At 44.4% G+C, this 20,122-nt stretch overlaps 1 protein-coding gene across 5 annotated transcripts in view; it reads right to left on the bottom strand.

Annotated features, from left to right (window-relative positions):
* The window catches only part of ATP2B3 (ATPase plasma membrane Ca2+ transporting 3), a 375,958-nt gene extending 356,242 nt beyond the window's left edge, over positions 1 to 19,716 (bottom strand). For 4 of the 5 annotated variants that reach the window (XM_075324261.1, XM_075324258.1, XM_075324259.1 and 1 more), the window contains exon 1: positions 19,500 to 19,716. The gene's annotated coding sequence lies outside the window, so the exon portion shown is untranslated. The remainder of the gene's footprint in view (positions 1 to 19,499) is intronic. The other variant, XM_075324257.1, reaches the window with a different exon arrangement.
* Between the last annotated feature and the right edge of the window lie 406 nt (positions 19,717 to 20,122).

The raw sequence follows: 20,122 nt of genomic DNA, 5'->3' as shown, positions 1-20,122 counted from the left end.
TGTTTCCTTATAGGAAGTGAGGGCAGGTCTTTGTTTCCTTATAGGAAGTGGGGGCAGGTCTTTGTCTCCTTTATATAAAGTGAGGGCAGGTCTTTGTTTCCTTATAGGAAGTGAGGGCAGGTCTTTGTTTCCTTCTAGGAAGTGAGGACAGGTCTTTGTTTCCTTCTAGGAAGTGAGGACAGGTCTTTGTCTCCTTTATATAAAGTGAGGGCAGGTCTTTGTTTCCTTATAGGAAGTGAGGGCAGGTCTTTGTTTCCTTCTAGGAAGTGAGGACAGGTCTTTGTTTCCTTATAGGAAGTGAGGGTAGGTCTTTGTTTCCTTATAGGAAGTGGGGGCAGGTCTTTGTTTCCTTATAGGAAGTGGGGGCAGGTCTTTGTCTAGTATATAGGAAGTGGGGGCAGGTCTTTGTCTCCTTTACATAAAGTGAGGGCAGGACTTTGTCTCCTTTATAGGAAGTAGGGGAAGATCTTTGTCTCCTTATAGGAAGTGAGGAAAGGTCTTTGTTTCCTTATAGGAAGTGAGGGCAAGCCTTTGCCTCCTTTATATAAAGTGAGGGCAGGTCTTTGTTTCCTTATAGGAAGTGAGGGCAGGTCTTTGTTTCCTTATAGGAAGTGAGGGCAGGTCTTTGTTTCCTTATAGGAAGTGAGGGCAGGTCTTTGTTTCCTTATAGGAAGTGGGGGCAGGTCTTTGTTTCCTTATAGGAAGTGGGGGCAGGTCTTTGTCTAGTATATAGGAAGTGGGGGCAGGTCTTTGTCTAGTATATAGGAAGTGGGGGCAGGTCTTTGTCTCCTTACAGGAAGTGAGGGTAGGTCTTTGTCTCCTTTATAGGAAGTAAGGGCAGGTCTTTGTTCCCTTAAATTAAGTGGGGTTGGGTCTTTGTGTTCTTACAGGAAGTGGGGGCAGGTCTTTGTTTCCTTATTGGAAGTGGGGGCAGGTCTTTGTCTCCTTACAGGAAGTGAGGACAGGTCTTTGTTTCCTTATAGGAAGTAAAAGCAGGTCTCTTTCTCCTTTATAGGAAGTGGGGGCAGGTCTTTGTCTCCTTATAGGAAGTGGGGGCAGGTCTTTTTCTCCTTATAGGAAGTGGGGGCAGGTCTTTTTCTCCTTACAGGAAGTGAGGGCAGGTCTTTGTCTCCTTATAGGAAGTGAGGGTAGGTCTTTGTTTCCTTTATATAAAGTGGGGGCAGGTCTTTGTCTGCTTTATATAAAATGGGGACAGGTTTTTGTTTCATTATAGGAAGTGAGAGTAGGTTGTTGTCGTCTTCTAGGAAGTAAAATCAGGTCTTTGTTTTCTTTATAAGACGTGGGGGGGGTCTTTGTCTTCTAAAAGGAAGTGGGGGCAGGAATTTGTTTCCTTACAGGAAGTGAGAGCAGGTATTTGTCTTCTTCTAGGAAGTAAAAGCAGGTCTTTGTCTCTTTTATAGGAAGTGGGGGCAGGTCTTTGTTTCCTTATAGGAAGTGAGGGCAGGTCTTTGTTTCCTTATAGGAAGTGAGGGCAGGTCTTTGTTTCCTTACAGGAAGTGAGGGCAGGTCTTTGTTTCCTTATAGGAAGTGGGGGCAGGTCTTTGTCTCCTTACAGGAAGTGAGGGTAGGTCTTTGTCTCCTTTATAGGAAGTGCGGGCAGGTCTTTGTTCCGTTAAATTAAGTGGGGTTGGGTCTTTGTTTCCTTATTGGAAGTGGGGGCAGGTCTTTGTCTCCTTACAGGAAGTGAGGACAGGTCTTTGTTTCCTTATAGGAAGTAAAAGCAGGTCTCTTTCTCCTTTATAGGAAGTGGGGGAGGTCTTTGTCTCCTTAAAGGAAGTGAGGGCAGGTCTTTGCCTCCTTTATATAAAGTGAGGGCAGGTCTTTGTCTCCTTATAGGAAGTGAGGAAAGGTCTTTGTCTCCTTATAGGAAGTGAGGAAAGGTCTTTGTCTCCTTATAGGAAGTGGGGGCAGTTCTTTTTCTCCTTATAGGAAGTGGGGGCAGGTCTTTTTCTCCTTATAGGAAGTGGGGGCAGGTCTTTGTCTCCTTACAGGAAGTTCCAAAGGCAATTACCAGTCTTGCGGCGCTCCTGCTACCAATGGTGGAACATATTGGATGAATTTTGATCATATGACTAGACCAATATAGAAATAAGTAAACAGATATTTTATTTGTACATTAAAATATAGTTAATTATACCACACGTTTCGGCTCGGATGTTTTATCCTTCAGCCTTCTTCAGGTATAATTGTGAGAAAAAATGGTATACGTCTTTTTTCTCACAATTATACCTGAAAAAGGCTGAAGGATAAAACATCCGAGCCGAAACGCGGTGTATAATTAACCATAGTTTAATGTAGAAATAAAATATCTCTTTACTTATTTGTATATTGGTCCAGTCATATGACCAAAAATCATACAATATGTTCCACCATTGGTAGCAGGAGCGCCGCAAGACTGGTAGTTGCCTTTGGAACTTCTTTCACTAAGTGGACCTGCTGGAGGGCTCCTCTATAGTATCCAGTGCGATTGTTGCAGACTGCACCATAATCCTACTGGGAAGTGGATCAACTCCTCTCGGATTATTCCAGGCTTTCTAACCTCTGAACCAGGTGAGAGTTCCACTATTTCAACACCTTTATATATAAAAAACTCACTACACTCAGATTGGCGCCGCGTTTGTCTCTATCTTCACCTGTCTCCAGGGGTTTTTTTCTCCTTACAGGAAGTGAGTGCAGGCCTTTGTCTCCTTTATATAAAGTGAGGGCAGGTCTTTGTTTCCTTATAGGAATATAGGGCAGGTCTTTGTTTTCGTACAGGAAGTGAGGGCAGGTCTTTGTTTTCCTACAGGAAGTGAGGGCAGGTCTTTGTTTCCTTTAAATAAAGTGGGGGCAGGTCTTTGTTTCCTTTATATAAAGTGGGGGCAGGTCTTTGTTTCCTTTATATAAAGTGAGGGCAGGTCTTATGTTTCCTTACAGGAAGTGAGGGCAGGTCTTTGTTTCTTTACAATAAGTGAGAGCAGGTCTTTGTTTCCTTATAGGAAGGGAGGGCAGGTCTTTGTTTTCTTACAGGAAGTGGGGGCAGGTCTTTGTCTCCTTTATATAAAGTGAGGGCAGGTCTTTGTTTCCTTATAGGAAGGGAGGGCAGGTCTTTGTTTCCTTATAGGAAGATAGGGCAGGTCTTTGATTCCTTATAGGAAGTGAGGGCAGGTCTTTGTTTTCTTACAGGAAGTGGGGGCAGGTCTTTGTCTCCTTTATATAAAGTGAGGGCAGGTCTTTGTTTCCTTATAGGAAGGGAGGGCAGGTCTTTGTTTCCTTATAGGAAGTGAGGGCAGGTCTTTGTTTCCTTATAGGAAGATAGGGCATGTCTTTGTTTCCTTATAGGAAGTGAGGGCAAGTCTTTGTTTTCTTACAGGAAGTGGGGGCAGGTCTTTGTCTCCTTTATATAAAGTGAGGGCAGGTCTTTGTTTCCTTATAGGAAGTGAGGGCAGGTCTTTGTTTCCTTATAGGAAGTGAGGGCAGGACTTTGTTTCCTTATAGGAAGTGGGGTCGGGTCTTTGTCTCCTTATAGGATGTGAGGGTAGGTCTTTGTTTCATCTATATAAAGTGGGGGCAGGTCTTTGTCTGCTTTATATAAAATGGGGACAGGTTTATGTTTCATTATAGGAAGTGAGGGTAGGTCGTTGTCTTCTTCTAGGAAGTAAAATCAGGTCTTTGTTTTCTTTATAAGACGTGGGGAAGGTCTTTGTCTTCTAAAAGGAAGTGGGGGCAGGAATTTGTTTCCTTACAGGAAGTGAGAGCAGGTATTTGTCTTCTTCTAGGAAGTAAAAGCAGGTCTTTGTCTCTTTTATAGGAAGTGGGGGCAGGTCTTTATCTGCTTTATATAAAGTTGGGCAGGTCTTTGTTTCCTTATAGGAAGTGAGGACAGGTCTTTGTTTCCTTATTGGAAGTGAGGGCAGGTCTTTGTTTCCTTATAGGAAGTGGGGACAGTTCTTTGTTTCCTAATAGGAAGTGGGGACAGTTCTTTGTTTCCTAATAGGAAGTGAGGACAGTTCTTTGTTTCCTTATAGGAAGTAAGGGCAGGTCTTTGTCTCCTAGCACGGGAGTGCAGTTCTTTGTCTCCTTCTAGGAAGTGAGGGCAGGCTTTTGTCTCTTTATAGGAAGTGGGAACGGGTCTTTGTCATCTTCTAGGAAGGAGGGGCAAGTTTTTGTTTCCTTATAGGAAATGAGGCTTAGTCTTTGTCTCTCTGCTCCTGCTAACCTGTTAAACTTAATATATGAATAAGAGAGAAGTGAGCCTTCAGTGTATGGCTGGCATGTCACTGGCCGTTGCCAGGAGGAATACATGCTGGGAAGTGAGGAAGAGGAGGTTCCAGCCCCAGTAGTGCTGGCAGAATGCATTGAAGGAGGAACCTCCCACTATAAAAATGACATGTTTAAAGAACAAGAGAATTAAGTTAGTTCTTGGATTTATTAGACTAATATGTGTACCAGATTTAACTTGTTGTGTTCATAGAGGGCAGCAAGACTGAGCTTTTATTCTGTTTTTTGGGCAAATGGAGACGTATGGTTTACAATGGACTCAAAACAGCGATTCTCCGACTTTTTAAAAACTACAACTCTCAGCATGTTATGGCAAACAACTTTCCACTTGATCTGAGAGGACTTGAGAACAGGTTAATTATGAAATCATCACATAGTCACATAAACATCATGTCAGGCAGTGACTACTGGGGTCCACCAGGTATTAGGGAACAATTGGAAAAAACTGGCAAGTGCCACAACATGAAGGGTACACAGGGATTATGATACAACGATGAGCCCTAGCTCTAGGGAGAGGGGGGACGGGTCACCTCCTGCCACTCACCTGAGGCTGATCCCTGCATTCCCTAATGTCCTGTCGCCGATCTCGTACCTAGGCCCTCATTTGCCCTGAACTCACCCTAGCTAGTGAGAAGACTAGCGAGACCACTAGTCTCACCACTACAAAAATACAACATATGGGAAGGGAGACAGACAGGGGGAAAATAGACACACAAGGAAAACACCCAAAGTTCCTCTAATTCAGCTAAACACCACAGCTGCAATTGTCACGACTCCTCAGCTTCTTCTAAAGACTAGCTCCTTCCAAACTGGTCAACATTAGAATGAGAATCTATAACCGGCATCAGATGGTAAGACACGTGACTTGTTATAGCGAAGGGGAGTGATCATAAAAGAGCTGCACCTTGCATTAAGGCTACAAAGGATAGCCAGATAAGAAAGAGTCCTTAACCCCTACAGCCGAAAGATTTAAACACAAGCTGCAGACCTGCTTATGATAAGGAGTTGTGACCTTCTGGTCCCAGATTCGCCAGAGGTGTCCCCCCCCCCCCCCCCCCCGAGCGGGGCGCACCCATGACACATTGATTAACATCACAATAGACAACCACTAAGAGGTAATGGATTCTATAGACGGGGTCTAATTTGGGCAACGCGGAATTTAATTAATCCCTAATTCTTGCGAGACTCGCTTCTTTTTAGTAATATCCTACTGGGATGTGATATAACATGTTTTGTAGTCTTACGAGACTCGATACCTGCGCCCTGCGCTTTGCAGGAGTATCCTCTCTGGTTACAATGTCATTGATGTCACTGGGTATTGATCACTGTCACCACTTCTCAAATATACTGTATATCTGTTCAAGAACCTTTTCTTCCACATTTGTCCCTATTGTACTTGGTGCTAATGACTCCCTTCACTGCGGCTGCAAACAGAATACAAAAGAATGCTGAGCCGTCAACTTCTGGAACAGCATATACAGAAAAAACATTGCGCGGGTGTAAGGGAGGGGGCGCCATGCCCAAAATCACAATACCACCCCGTCTGGTGATGGTTGGGATCACCACAACCCAGGGACACCCCACATAAGTACGGTACATTGCTTTTTTAGAGGATCAACATCATAGGAGGAATGGTCAAACTGGCCCACTGGAAGACCCGAGATTTCCCAGGTAGGCCCACCATCTGATATGTAACTACAGAGACTGAAGGAGAGATTAATTCATTCTATTTAGCTCTACTGGTTATGGTTGGGATCACAACACGCCATGGACACCCCACATAAGTATGTTACATTGCTTTGTTGGAGAGAGGATCAACATCGTAGGAGGAATGGTCAAACTGGCCCACTGGAGGACCGGAGATTTCCCAGGTAGGCCCACCATCTGATTTTCAACTACAGAGATTAATTCATTCTATGTAGCTCTACTGGTGATGGTTGAGATCACAACACCTCATGGATACCCCACATAAGTATGTTATATTGCTTTGTTGGAGAGAGCATCAACATCGTAGGAGGAGTGGTCAAACTGGCCCACTGGAGCACCGGAGATTTCCCAGGTAGGCCCACCATCTGATATTCAACTACAGAGACTAAAGGGGAGATGAATTTATTCTTTGTAGCTCTATGGCAGGTAGGAGCGTAGGGGTGGCAGAAGATGGCACAAAGTGGGTATCTTATAATTGGAGAGCTGTTTACAAAGTCCTAGGAAAAACATCATTGGAGGACTGGTCAAACTGGCCCACTGGAGGACCGGAGATTTCCCAGGTAGGCCCACCATCTAATATGTAACTACAGAGACTAGAGGGGAGATTAATTTATTCTATGTAGCTCTATGGTAGATATGAGTGTAGGGGTGACAGAAGGTGGCCCAAAGTGGGCACCTGATATTTGGGAGCTATATTACAAAGTCCTAGGGGCTTCCAATTACTCTACTGACTTGTATCTCTCCTCAAGTGGGCTCAAGTTCCAGGGTATAACTTTAATGGGTGCAGGGACTGCAGTTGCATCCAGACCCTTGAGTCCATGGTCCTATTGATGGACTTCATACAGAGGGTCTTCCCCTTGTGGTCGCTTCTATAAGTTGGAGTGGAGAGCCCTATAATGATTCCTTTAACTGCGACTGAAAACAGAAAACAAAAGAATGCTGAGCCGTCACATTCAGGAACAGCATATACAGAAAAGACATTGCGCGGCTGTGAGGGAGGGGGCGCCATGCCCAAAATCACAATAGCACCCCTACTGGTGATGGTTGAGATCACCACACCCCAGGGACACCCCACATAAGTATGTTACATTGGTTTGTTGTAGAGAGGATCAACATCATAGGATGACTGGTCAAACTGGCCTACTAGCAGACCGGGGATTTCCCAGGTAGGCCCACCATCTGATATGTAACTACAGAGACTAGAGGGGAGATTAATTTATTCTATGTAGCTCTATAGCAGGTAGGAGCATAGGGGTGGCAGAAGGTGGCCCAAAGTGGGTATCTAATAATTTGGGAACTCTATTACAAAGTCCTATGGGCTTCCATTTACTCCACTGACTTGTATCTCTGGTCAACTAGGCTCAAATTTCAGCACATAACTATAATGGGTGCAGGGACTGCAGTTGCATCCAGACCCTTGAGTCCATGGTCCCATTGATGGACTTCATACAGATGTTCTTCCCCTTGTGGTCACCTCTATAAGCCGGAGTGGAGAGCCACTGTATTGACTCCCTTCACCCACAGAAGTACGTTACATTGCTTTTTTGGATAGAGGATCAACATCGTAGGAGGACTGGTCAAACTGGCCCACTGGAAGACCGGAGATTTCCCAGGTAGGCCCATCATCTGATATGTAACTACAGAGACTAAAAGGGAGATTAATTCATTCTATGTAGCTCCACTGGTGATGGTTGGGATCACAACACCCCATGGACACCCCACATAAGTACGTTACATTGCTTTGTTGGAGAGAGGATCAACATCGTAGGAGGAGTGGTCAAATTAGCCCACTGGAGGACCGGAGATTTCCCAGGTAGGCCATCATCTGAAATGTAACTACAGAGACTAGGGGAGATTAATTTACACTATATAGCTCTATGGAAGGTAGGAGAGTAGGGGTGGCAGAAGGTGGCACAGAGAGGGCATCTGATAATTGGGGAGCTCTTTACAAAGTCCTAGGCTCAACATCATAGGAGGAATGGTCAAACTGGCCCACTGGAGGACTGGAGATTTCCCGGGTAGGCCCACCATCTGATATGTAACTACAGAGACTAAAGGGGGGATGAATTCATTCTATGTAGCTCTACTGGTGATGGTTGGTAACACAACACCCCATGGACACCCCAGATAACTATGTTACATTTCTTTGTTGGAGAGAGGATCAACATCGTAGGAGGAGTGGTCAAACTGGCCCACTGGAGTACCGGAGATTTCCCAGGTAGGCCCACCATCTGATATTTAACTACAGAGACTAAAGGGAATATTAGTTCATTCTATGTAGCTCTACTGGTGATGGTTGGGATCACAACACCCCATGGACACCCCACATAAGTATGTTACATTGCTTTGTTGGCAAGAGGTTCAACATCGTAAGAGGACTGGTCAAAGTGGCCCACTGGAAGACCGGTGATTTCCCAGGTAGGTCCACAATCTGATATTTAACTACAGAGACTAAAGGGGAGAATAATTCATTCTATGTAGCTCTATGGCAGGTATCAGAGTAGGGGTGACAGAAGGTGGCCCAAAGTGAGCACCTTATACTTAGGGAGCTCTATTACAAAGTCTTAGGGGCTTCCTTTTACTCCACTGACTTTTAAATATAGGGAATAAGGAGGGCAGCTTAGATATTTCTCCATAAAAAGTTCTATAAGAATAGAAAAACATAACTGCTTGTTTCCAGAAACAGCGCCACCACTGGCATAAGGTTGTGTCTGGTATTGCAGCTCATCTCCATTGAATTGAATGAGACTAAAGTGTAATACCAGACACAACCCCTGGACAGAGGTGGTGCTGTTTCTTGTACATATTGGTCTTATATGCCATAATGAATCCTGATATATAGTTTTCTCTTCCAGGATCATCACCAACTTGTAAATATAAAGCAATTTTTGACAAAAACGCTAATTAATTGCGTCCTGTCACCTATATATAACCCTATGTATACTATATATATTAAGGGGTTAATTATTCTGTATGAAAAGGAACAAGTGGGGGTAAATTGTGCCCCTCCCCCCAATAATTGCATATCCTTTATAGAAAATAATAGCAAATGGCGCCACTTTAGTGCATAGGCTGCATCTGGTATTGCATCGAAGCCCTATACACTTGGCTTGGGGGGATCCTAATTAGCCATGAATACAGATTATTATATTGGTACTGTTCCAGCCCCTGAATGGAAATATCTTTATATGATTGCCCCCTTATTAGGCCCTAACCAGGTATATTTGACTATCAGAATCCTGGGAAAGTTGTGTGACGACGGCAGTCGCAGCTATTATTTTCAGGGGGCACAGTGAGTGGTGCTATTTATTTTCAAGGGGCACAGTGAGTGGCGCTATTTATTTTCAGGGGTACAGTGAGTGGCGCTATATATTTTCACGGGGTTTAGTAAGTGGCGCTATTTATTTTCAAGGGGGCCCAGTGAGTGGCACTATTTATTTTCAGTGGGTACAGTGAGTGGCGCTATTTATTTTCAGGGGGCACAGTGAGTGGCGCTATTTATTTTCAGGGGGTACAGTGAGTGGCACTATTTATTTTCAGGGGGCACAGTGAGTGGCGCTATTTATTTTCAGGGGGTACAGTGAGTGGCGCTATTTATTTTCAGGGGGCACAGTGAGTGGCGCTATTTATTTTCAGGGGGCACAGTGACTGGCGCTATTTATTTTCAGGGGGTACAGTGAGCGGCGCTATTTATTTTCAGGGGGCACAGTGAGTGGCGCTATTTATTTTCAGGGGGCACAGTGAGTGGCGCTATTTATTTTCAGGTGGCACAGTGAGTGGCGCTATTTATTTTCAGGGGGTACAGTGAGTGGCGCTATTTATTTTCAGGCGGCACAGTGAGTGGCGCTATTTATTTTCAGGGGGTACAGTGAGTGATGCTATTTATTTTCAGGGGGCACAGTGAGTGGCGCTATTTATTTTCAGGGGGTACAGTGAGTGGCGCTATTTATTTTCAGGGGGCACAGTGAGTGGCGCTATTTATTTTCAGGGGGCACAGTGAGTGGCGCTATTTATTTTCAGGGGGCACAGTGAGTAGCGCTATTTATTTTCAGGGGGCACAGTGAGTGGCGCTATTTATTTTCAGGGGGCACAGTGAGTGGCACCATTTATTTTCAGGGATAGAGTGTGTGGCGCTATTTATTTTCGGGGACTAGAGCGTGCAGCTCTATTATATTCAAAGATCACAGTGTGGAAAAGTATTCAAGGAGTGTAGTGTGGTGAATCATTATATTTAGGCGACATAGGGTGTGGCGCTATTATTTTCAGGATTTACAGTGAGTGGCACAATTTATATTCAGGGAATAGAGCGTATGGCGCTATTATATTCAAAGATCACAGTGTGGAAAAGTATTCAAGAGGTCTAGTGTGGGGAATCATATGTAGGTGACATAGGGTGTGGCGCTATTATTTAAAGGGGCACAGTGAGCGGGACTAATTTCAGTGCACAGTGTTCGGCACTATTACTCAAAGGTCACAGTGAGAAAGCCTTTTATTCTAGGGGCATAGTGTGAAGAATCATTATATGTAGGTGACACAGGGTGTGGCGCTTTTATTTTCAGGGGGCACAGTGAGCTGCATTATATTCAATGTTCACTATGAGGCACTATTACTCAAAGGTCACAGTGAGAAAGCCTTTTATTTTAGGTGTGTAATGTGGGGAACCCTATTTAGGCGACATAGGGCGTGGCGCTAATTATTTTCAGGTGGCACAATGAGCTGCATTAATTTCAGTGCACAGTGTAAGGCACTACCATTACTCAAGGGTCACAGTGAGAAAGCCTTCTATTCTAGGGGTATAGTGTGGTGAATCATTATATTTAGGTGACATAGGGTATGGCGCTATTATTTTCAAGAGGCACAGTGAGTGGCGCAATTTATATTCAGGGAATAGAGAGTATGGCGCTATTATATTCAAAGATCACAGCGTGGAAAAGTATTCAAAGGGTCTAGTGTGGGGAATCATCATAAGTAGGCGACATAGGGTGTGGCGCTATTAAATTCAGGGGGCACAGTGAGCGGCATTAATTTCAGTGCACAGTGTTAGGCACTATTACTCCAATTTCACAGTGAGAAAGCCTTCTATTTTAGGTGTATAATGTGGGGAACCCTATTTAGGCGACATAGGGAGTGGTGCTAATTATTTTTAGGTGGCACAATGAGTAGCATTAATTGCAGTGCACAGTGTAAGGCACTATTACTCAAGGGGGTATTTGTGTGATGAATCATTATATTTAGGTGACATAGGGTGTGGCGCTATTATTTTCAAGGGGCACAGTGAGTGGCATTAATTTCAGTGTACAGTATGAGGCACTATTACTCAAAGGTCACAGTGAGAAAGCCTTCTATTCTAAAAGTATAGCGTGGGAAATCATTATATGTAGGTGACATAGGGTGTGGCGCTGTTATTTTCAGGGGGCACAGTGAGCGGCATTATATTCAGTATACACTATGAGGCACTATCATTCAAACGTCACAGTGAGAAAGCCTTTTAAGGGGTATAGTGTGAGGAATCATATGTAGGCGACATAGGGTGTGGCGCTGTTATTTTCAGGGGGCACAGTGAGTGGCACTAATTTCATTGTACAGTATGAGGCACTATTACTCAAAGGTCACAGTGAGAAAGCCTTCTATGTTGGGAATCCTATTTAAGTGACATAGGGTGTGGCGCTATTATTTTTGTGTTTCAGGAAATTCGCATGTACATTAGGAGCAATGAACAGACAGATCCTATCTTATATAAAGTTGCCTCTAATTAGCGTGTGCAAATGTCATTGTGAAGGGAGGAGGAGGTGGTGAGCTGTGACATCGCCTATTCTGATTGGTGGATCCTGCGTTATCAGTGTATAGAGGTGTTACCTGTCACTGTAACCCTGCCTCTGATGATAATGAGCCTGATGAAAGCTCTGATAGCACAGGAAATAGGAGTCTAAAAAAAAACTGCGGCCAGTGTGAAAACCAAAACTGATCAGTGGTCGGAGTGTGGAATATCGAGGCGACAGTCCTCGGCTCTGGGCACAGCAAATGAGGTAAAAGCCACAGGGCAATGATAAAAAAATCTCCAGTGGTCTTGTGTGACAGCGGCTCGTGATCAGTGCGGCCCAGAGGGGTCTCTCACTGGCCACTTACTGTTACATACGAATCACTGCGTGGCCACCTATAGACCGAGCAGCAGAGGCGGCTGTCATGGTGGCAGATCAGAGAGGTGGGCTGCAATCAGCAGACCGGACCATAATGAGTGGTAATATAAGGAGTCTGGGTACAAGGATCCCATACAGCAGCGCAAAGAGTCTATGTAACACCAGAGATGGACGGATGGATAGAAAGAAAGATAAATGGATAGAAAGAACGATAGATGGACGGATAGAAAGAAAAATAAATGGATGGATGGATGGATAGAAAGATAATTAAATGGACGGATAGAAAGAAAGATAAATGGATGGATAGAAAGAAAGATAAGTGGATGGATAGAAAGAAATAAAGATTGATGGATAGAAATAAAGATGGATGCATGGATAGAAAGAAGGATGGATAGAAAGATAGATAAATGGATGGATAGAAAAAAAGATGGATGCATGGATAGAAAGAAGGATGGATAGAAAGATAAATGGATGGATAGAAAAAAAGATGGATGCATGGATAGAAAGAAAGATAAATGGATGGATAGATAGAAAGATAAATGGATGGATGGATGGATAGAAAGATAATTAAATGGACGGATAGAAAGAAAGATAAATGGATGGATAGAAAGAAAGATAAGTGGATGGATAGAAAGATAATTAAATGGATGGATAGAAAGAAATAAAGATTGATGGATAGAAATAAAGATGGATGCATGGATAGAAAGAAGGATGGATAGAAAGATAGATAAATGGATGGATAGAAATAAAGATGGATGCATGGATAGAAAGAAAGATAAATGGATGGATAGATAGAAAGATAAATGGACAGATAGAAAGAAAGATGGATGAATGGATAGAAAGAAAGATGAATGGATAGAAAGAAAAATAAATGGACGATTAGAAAGAAAGATGGATGAATGGATAGAAAGAAGGATGGATGGACGGATGGATAGAAAGATGGATGGATGGATAGAAAGACAGATGGATGAATAGAAAGAAAGATGGATGGATAGAAAGAAAGATAGATGGATGAATAGAAAGAACGATGGATGGATGGATGGATAGTAAGATGGATGAATGGATGTATGGATAGAAAGAAAGATAGGCGAGTGGAAAGGAAGATGGATGGTTAAATAGATAAATGGATGGATAGAAAGATAGATAAATAGATAATAGATAGATAATAGATAGATAGAGGGATAGATAGATAGAGGGATAGATAGATAGAGGGATAGATAGAGGGATAGATAGATAGATAGATAGATAGATAGATAGATAGATAGATAGATAGAGGGATAGATAGATAGATAGATAGATAGAGGGATAGATAGAGGGATAGATAGAGGGATAGATAGATAGATAGATAGATAGATAGATAGATAGATAGAGGGATAGATAGATAGATAGATAAAATATAGATAGAGGGATAGATAGATAGATAGAGGGATAGATAGAGAGATAGATAGAGGGATAGATAGATAGATAGATAGATAGATAGATAGAGGGATAGATAGAGGGATAGATAGAGGGATAGATAGAGGGATAGATAGATAGAGGGATAGATAGATAGATAGATAAATAGATAGATAGATAGAGAGATAGATAGAGGGATAGATAGATAGATAGATAGAGGGATAGATAGAGGGATAGATAGATAGATAGATAGAGGGATAGATAGATAGATAGATAGATAGATAGATAAAATATAGATAGAGGGATAGATAGATAGATAGATAGAGGGATAGATAGAGAGATAGATAGAGGGATAGATAGATAGATAGATAGATAGATAGAGGGATAGATAGAGGGATAGATAGAGGGATAGATAGAGGGATAGATAGATAGAGGGATAGATAGATAGATAGATAAATAGATAGATAGATAGAGAGATAGATAGAGGGATAGATAGATAGATAGATAGAGGGATAGATAGAGGGATAGATAGATAGATAGATAGATAGATAGATAGAGGGATAGATAGATAGATAGATAGATAGATAGATAGATAGATAGATAGATAAAATATAGATAGAGGGATAGATAGATAGATAGATAGATAGATAGATAGATAGATAGATAGAGGGATAGATAGTGAGATAGATAGAGGGATAGATAGATAAAATATAGATAGATAGATAGATAGATAGATAGATAGATAGAGGGATAGATAGAGAGATAGATAGATAAAATATAGATAGAGGGATGGATAGATAGATAATGGATGGATGGATAATGGGATAGATGATAGCTACATAGATAAAATATAGATAGCTAATGGATGGATATAGAAGACTTCTGTCCTCTGATGATGGCCTCTCCATTATTAATGAGGAGGATGTAGCTGATGGTCCGGCGGACGCTGAATAATAGAGGGGGTATTTATACAGCACTGACTGGAGCTGCCCCAGTGCCCCCATTATTACCCCCTCCCCTTATACTGGGGGAGTAAATCCTGCCGCCCCGAGAACAGGAGCGATGGTGACTTTATGTCCACAGCCTGACAGTGAGGTGTTACCGTAGTGACGATGGACATTACTGCCTCGTTAGGCCTCTAAATCACACCTGGCTGTGCTGGGATCTGTAGTGCTACAGCAACAGCCGCCTCCTTTATCCTACTGGGAAATCCTTCATTAACATTCTCCCGTAAAGACCTAAGAGTGCACTGAGAATTCATGGGCTAGAGAGACTGCTGGTCTCCCCTGCGAGGCAGGATAATGGAGGCCATATTGGTTGTCACTCAGCTTTCCCACGAGAAGATATGACCCAGGTTTCCATTAGGTACAATGCGGCGATGCCCGAACATCAGCAGAAGGGGCACACGGATGACTGCTTAGGGACGGGCATCATTAGAGATCAGCATCATGATGGATCATGCGAGGGGGCTGTAACTATAGAGGGGCAGATGGTATAGAATGGGCATTATGGTTAGGGGGATGGTATAGAATGGGCATTATGGTTAGGGGCATGGTATAGAATGGGCTTGATGGTTAGGATCATGGTATAGAATGGGCATGATAGTTAGGGGCATGGTATAGAATGGGCATGATAGTTAGGGGCATGGTATAGAATGGGCATGATGGTTAGGGGCATGGTATAGAATGGGCATGATGGTTAGGATCATGGTATAGAATGGGCATGATGGTTAGGATCATGGTATAGAATGGGCATGATGGTTAGGGGCATGGTATAGAATGGGCATGATGGTTAGGGGGATGGTATAGAATGGGCATGACGGTTAGGAGCATGGTATAGAATGGGCATGATGGTTAGGAGCATGGTATAGAATGGGCATGATGCTTAGGGGGATGGTATAGAATGGGCATGATGGTTAGGGCACTGAGAATTCATGGGCTAGAGAGACTGCTGGTCTCCCCTGCGAGGCAGGATAATGGAGGCCATATTGGTTGTCACTCAGCTTTCCCACGAGAAGATATGACCCAGGTTTCCATTAGGTACAATGCGGCGATGCCCGAACATCAGCAGAAGGGGCACACGGATGACTGCTTAGGGACGGGCATCATTAGAGATCAGCATCATGATGGATCATGCGAGGGGGCTGTAACTATAGAGGGGCAGATGGTATAGAATGGGCATTATGGTTAGGGGGATGGTATAGAATGGGCATTATGGTTAGGGGCATGGTATAGAATGGGCATGATGGTTAGGGGCATGGTATAGAATGGGCATGATGGTTAGGGGCATGGTATAGAATGGGCTTGATGGTTAGGATCATGGTATAGAATGGGCATGATAGTTAGGGGCATGGTATAGAATGGGCATGATGGTTAGGGGCATGGTATAGAATGGGCATGATGGTTAGGATCATGGTATAGAATGGGCATGATGGTTAGGATCATGGTATAGAATGGGCATGATGGTTAGGGGCATGGTATAGAATGGGCATGATGGTTAGGGGGATGGTATAGAATGGGCATGATGGTTAGGAGCATGGTATAGAATGGGCATGATGGTTAGGAGCATGGTATAGAATGGGCATGATGGTTAGGGGGATGGTATAGAATGGGCATGATGGTTAGGAAGATGGTATAGAATGGGCATGATGGTTAGGGGCATGGTATAGAATGGGCATGATGGTTAGGGGCATGGTACAGAATGGGCATGATGGTTAGGGGGATGGTATAGAATGGGCATGATGGTTAGGGGCATGGTATAGAATGGGCATGATGGTTAGGGGCATGGTATAGAATGGGCATGATGGTTAGGGGCATGGTACAGAATGGGCATGATGGTTAGGGGGATGGTAAAGAATGGGCATGATGGTTAGGGGCATGGTATAGAATGGGCATGATGGTTAGGGGCATGGTATAGAATGGGCATGATGGTTAGAGGGATGGTATAGAATGGGCATGATGGTTAGGGGCATGGTATAGAATGGGCATGATGGTTAGGGACATAGTATAGAATGGGCATGATGGTTAGGGGCATGGTATAGAATGGGCATGATGATTAGGGGCATGGTACAGAATGGGCATGATGGTTAGGGGGATGGTATAGAATGGGCATGATGGTTAGGGACATGGTATAGAATGGGCATGATGGTTAGGGGCATGGTATAGAATGGGCATGATGGTTAGGGGCATAGTATAGAATGGGCATGATGGTTAGGGGCATGGCATAGAATGGGCATGATGGTTAGGGGCATGGTATAGAATGAGCATGATGGTTAGAGGGATGGTATAGAATGGGCATGATGGTTAGGGGCATGGTATAGAATGGGCATGATGGTTAGGGACATAGTATAGAATGGGCATGATGGCTAGGGGCATGGTATAGAATGGGCATGATGGTTAGGGGCATGGTACAGAATGGGCATGATGGTTAGGGGGATTGTAAAGAATGGGCATGATGGTTAGGGGCATGGTATAGAATGGGCATGATGGTTAGGGGCATGGTATAGAATGAGCATGATGGTTAGAGGGATGGTATAGAATGGGCATGATGGTTAGGGGCATGGTATAGAATGGGCATGATGGTTAGGGACATAGTATAGAATGGGCATGATGGTTAGGGGCATGGTATAGAATGGGCATGATGGTTAGGGACATGGTATAGAATGGGCATGATGGTTAGGGGCATGGTATAGAATGGGCATGATGGTTAGGGGCATGGTACAGAATGGGCATGATGGTTAGGGGGATAGCATAGAATGGGCATGATGGTTAGGGACATAGTATAGAATGGGCATGATGGTTAGGGGCATGGTATAGAATGGGCATGATGGTTAGGGGCATGGTACAGAATGGGCATGATGGTTAGGGGGATGGTAAAGAATGGGCATGATGGTTAGGGGCATGGTATAGAATGGGCATGATGGTTAGGGGCATGGTATAGAATGGGCATGATGGTTAGAGGGATGGTATAGAATGGGCATGATGGTTAGGGGCATGGTATAGAATGGGCATGATGGTTAGGGACATAGTATAGAATGGGCATGATGGTTAGGGGCATGGTATAGAATGGGCATGATGGTTAGGGGCATGGTACAGAATGGGCATGATGGTTAGGGGGATGGTATAGAATGGGCATGATGTTTAGGGGGATGGTATAGAATGGGCATGATGGTTAGGGGCATGGTATAGAATGGGCATGATGGTTAGGGGTATGGTATAGAATGGGCATGATGGTTAGGAGCATGGTATAGAATGGGCATAATGGTTAGGGGCATGGTACAGAATGGGCATAATGGTTAGGGGGATGGTATACAATGGGCATGATGGTTAGGGGGCCCCGCAATCCCTCGATACATATACGTGCCAGTCTCTTACTCGCAGGCTGATGCCAGCATTACTGTATACAGATAAATGGATGCCCATGTGAATGATTGGCACAGCGTGACCTAATATGTACACATTGGCACAGAGGCACCGTAGGTATAAAACGGCACATTGGAGCTGTGGTGCCGTCATATAGCCTGTTCACCATGTCACACCCCCTCACATGAGGAATGCACAAAAAAGGTGAAGAAAGTGGTGCATGAAGGATGGCACAGACGGCGCAGATGCCACAACCCAGCACCGTGAGGAGTTCAGACCATCACCACCTGTGCCGCCTACTATGCCATGCTAAGGGCTGGGGAAGGTCATTCTGGGGTAAATCTCCATGGGGGAGACTTGACCACATCTGCATCTGCCGACCCTACAGAATCTAAAGACCTCTGATCAGAGATGGGTGCGGAGGAGATGAAAGAGGACATCCCACCCTGCCCGATCACCAGGCCTGGATCAGTGAAATGAGACCCCCGTTGAATCCTCCCCTCCCACCATCTTCCTAATTAAGTGGTGCGGAGATACCTCTCTGTCACTCCGTGCGATCCATCCAATCAGGATTAGGGACAGGCTCCTTTCGGTGTCAGAGCCGGATCCCTCCCCCTACCCTGCAGTTGAATAAAAAGGAAAAAAAAAAATCCACGACATTGCAATGCAGCAATAGATCATCTGTGGTCCATGGACTTGGATGTCCACCTTGATCCAAGCCATTCTTGGTCTATGGACCTGGATGTCCACCTCGATCCAAGCTGTTCTTGGTCCATGGACCTAGATGTCCACCTCAATCCATGCCGTTCCTGGTCCATGGACTTGGATGTCCACCTCGATCCAAGCTGTTCCTGGTCCATGGACCTGGACGTCCACCTCAATCCAAGCCATTCTTGGTCCATTGACCTGGATGTCCACCTTGATCCCAACCCTTCCATACTGCCGGAGTGTCTTCTAACCTCCTCCAAAGCCATGTTCATCTGCAGTGAGCCATCATCCCTCCAGTCTCTGCACTGGGATGGGTGTTGTGTGACCTCCTCTCCATCCTAATTGAGTCAGGAGGAGAGGAGACTGCAGGTACCACTCTCTGCAGAGCCACCATCATCTTCCTTGACTTCTCTCCATTGCAGATGAAGTGGATCATGTTCTTGAAAGCCTTCTCCTCTCCTCTTCCACCCCAAAAAAACAATCACCCTAACACTAACTCTAACCCTAACTATCCCTAACCCTAATCTCTGCAGAGCCACCATCATCTCCCTTGACTTCTCTCCATTGCAGATGAAGTGGATTATGTTCTCCTCAGCCTTCTCCTCTCCTCTTCCACCAAAAAACCCCAAATACCCTAACACTAACCCTAAATCTATCCTTAACTCTATCCCTAACCCTAACTCTATCCCTAACCCTACCACCCTGCCCATAACGAATTGCCTGGTACCTACGTAATATAGGGCATCTACCATGCACAAGTGGCCACCTACTAGGAGGACGGAGGCAGGGATCTAGTTGATCATCATTGCAACAATTGATACAACCTAATTGATACAATCTGGCAGCAATAATTGGAAAAAGATGAGCATCATAATGCAACAATGTATCCAATAAGACTGTCTTATCTTACCAGGCCATGTTAGGAGGAGGAGGGAGGGAAGACAGGAATCCAGGGTAGGCTCTTCTTCTTATTCTCTGGTCTGAATCAAAGGAAGAAAACGAAAAAGCTGGAAAATGATGTAAAATTGGTTCCAGCAGCTGATACTGGAGAACTACATGCCTCATGGATGGAGCCAGAACTCTGTGCTGTAGTCCATCTGCAGACTTCAGCATCCCAGGAGAGGAGAAAGGGAGAGGGATGGGGGGGGGTGGGGGAGGTCCGAGGATGCCTATTAAAAGCAAGGCGCTCAATAAACACCCAGCAAATTCGACAGGGGGGACGTAAGGGGTTAATGCCCAACAGGGCAACGAGGATCAGAGCTATTGTTCTTACGCGGAGAGCAAAAATGTCCTTTTTCGTTCACGTCCTCCCCCCTTTTCGAGCTGGTGGTACAACCCAAGCCCACTTCATTGGTGATGGCACTGTGTGTTATCACTGATTCTACCTGCAATAGCTTTTCTGTGTTCTGCAAAGCTCACGCTGATAGCATTAGCATCCCCCCCAAACCCCCCTTTAATCCCTTCCGATGCAAAAAAATAAGGGATGGAGGACAACTTGGAGGGTTAAAAAGGGGGGCTCCTTATGGTGAAAAA

This window comes from Anomaloglossus baeobatrachus, chromosome 9 (genome assembly GCF_048569485.1).
Source record: "Anomaloglossus baeobatrachus isolate aAnoBae1 chromosome 9, aAnoBae1.hap1, whole genome shotgun sequence".
Classification (NCBI taxonomy): domain Eukaryota; kingdom Metazoa; phylum Chordata; class Amphibia; order Anura; family Aromobatidae; genus Anomaloglossus; species Anomaloglossus baeobatrachus.
The sequence above is the reverse complement of the archived record's forward strand: the minus strand, read 5'-3'. Positions and strand labels throughout refer to the sequence as shown.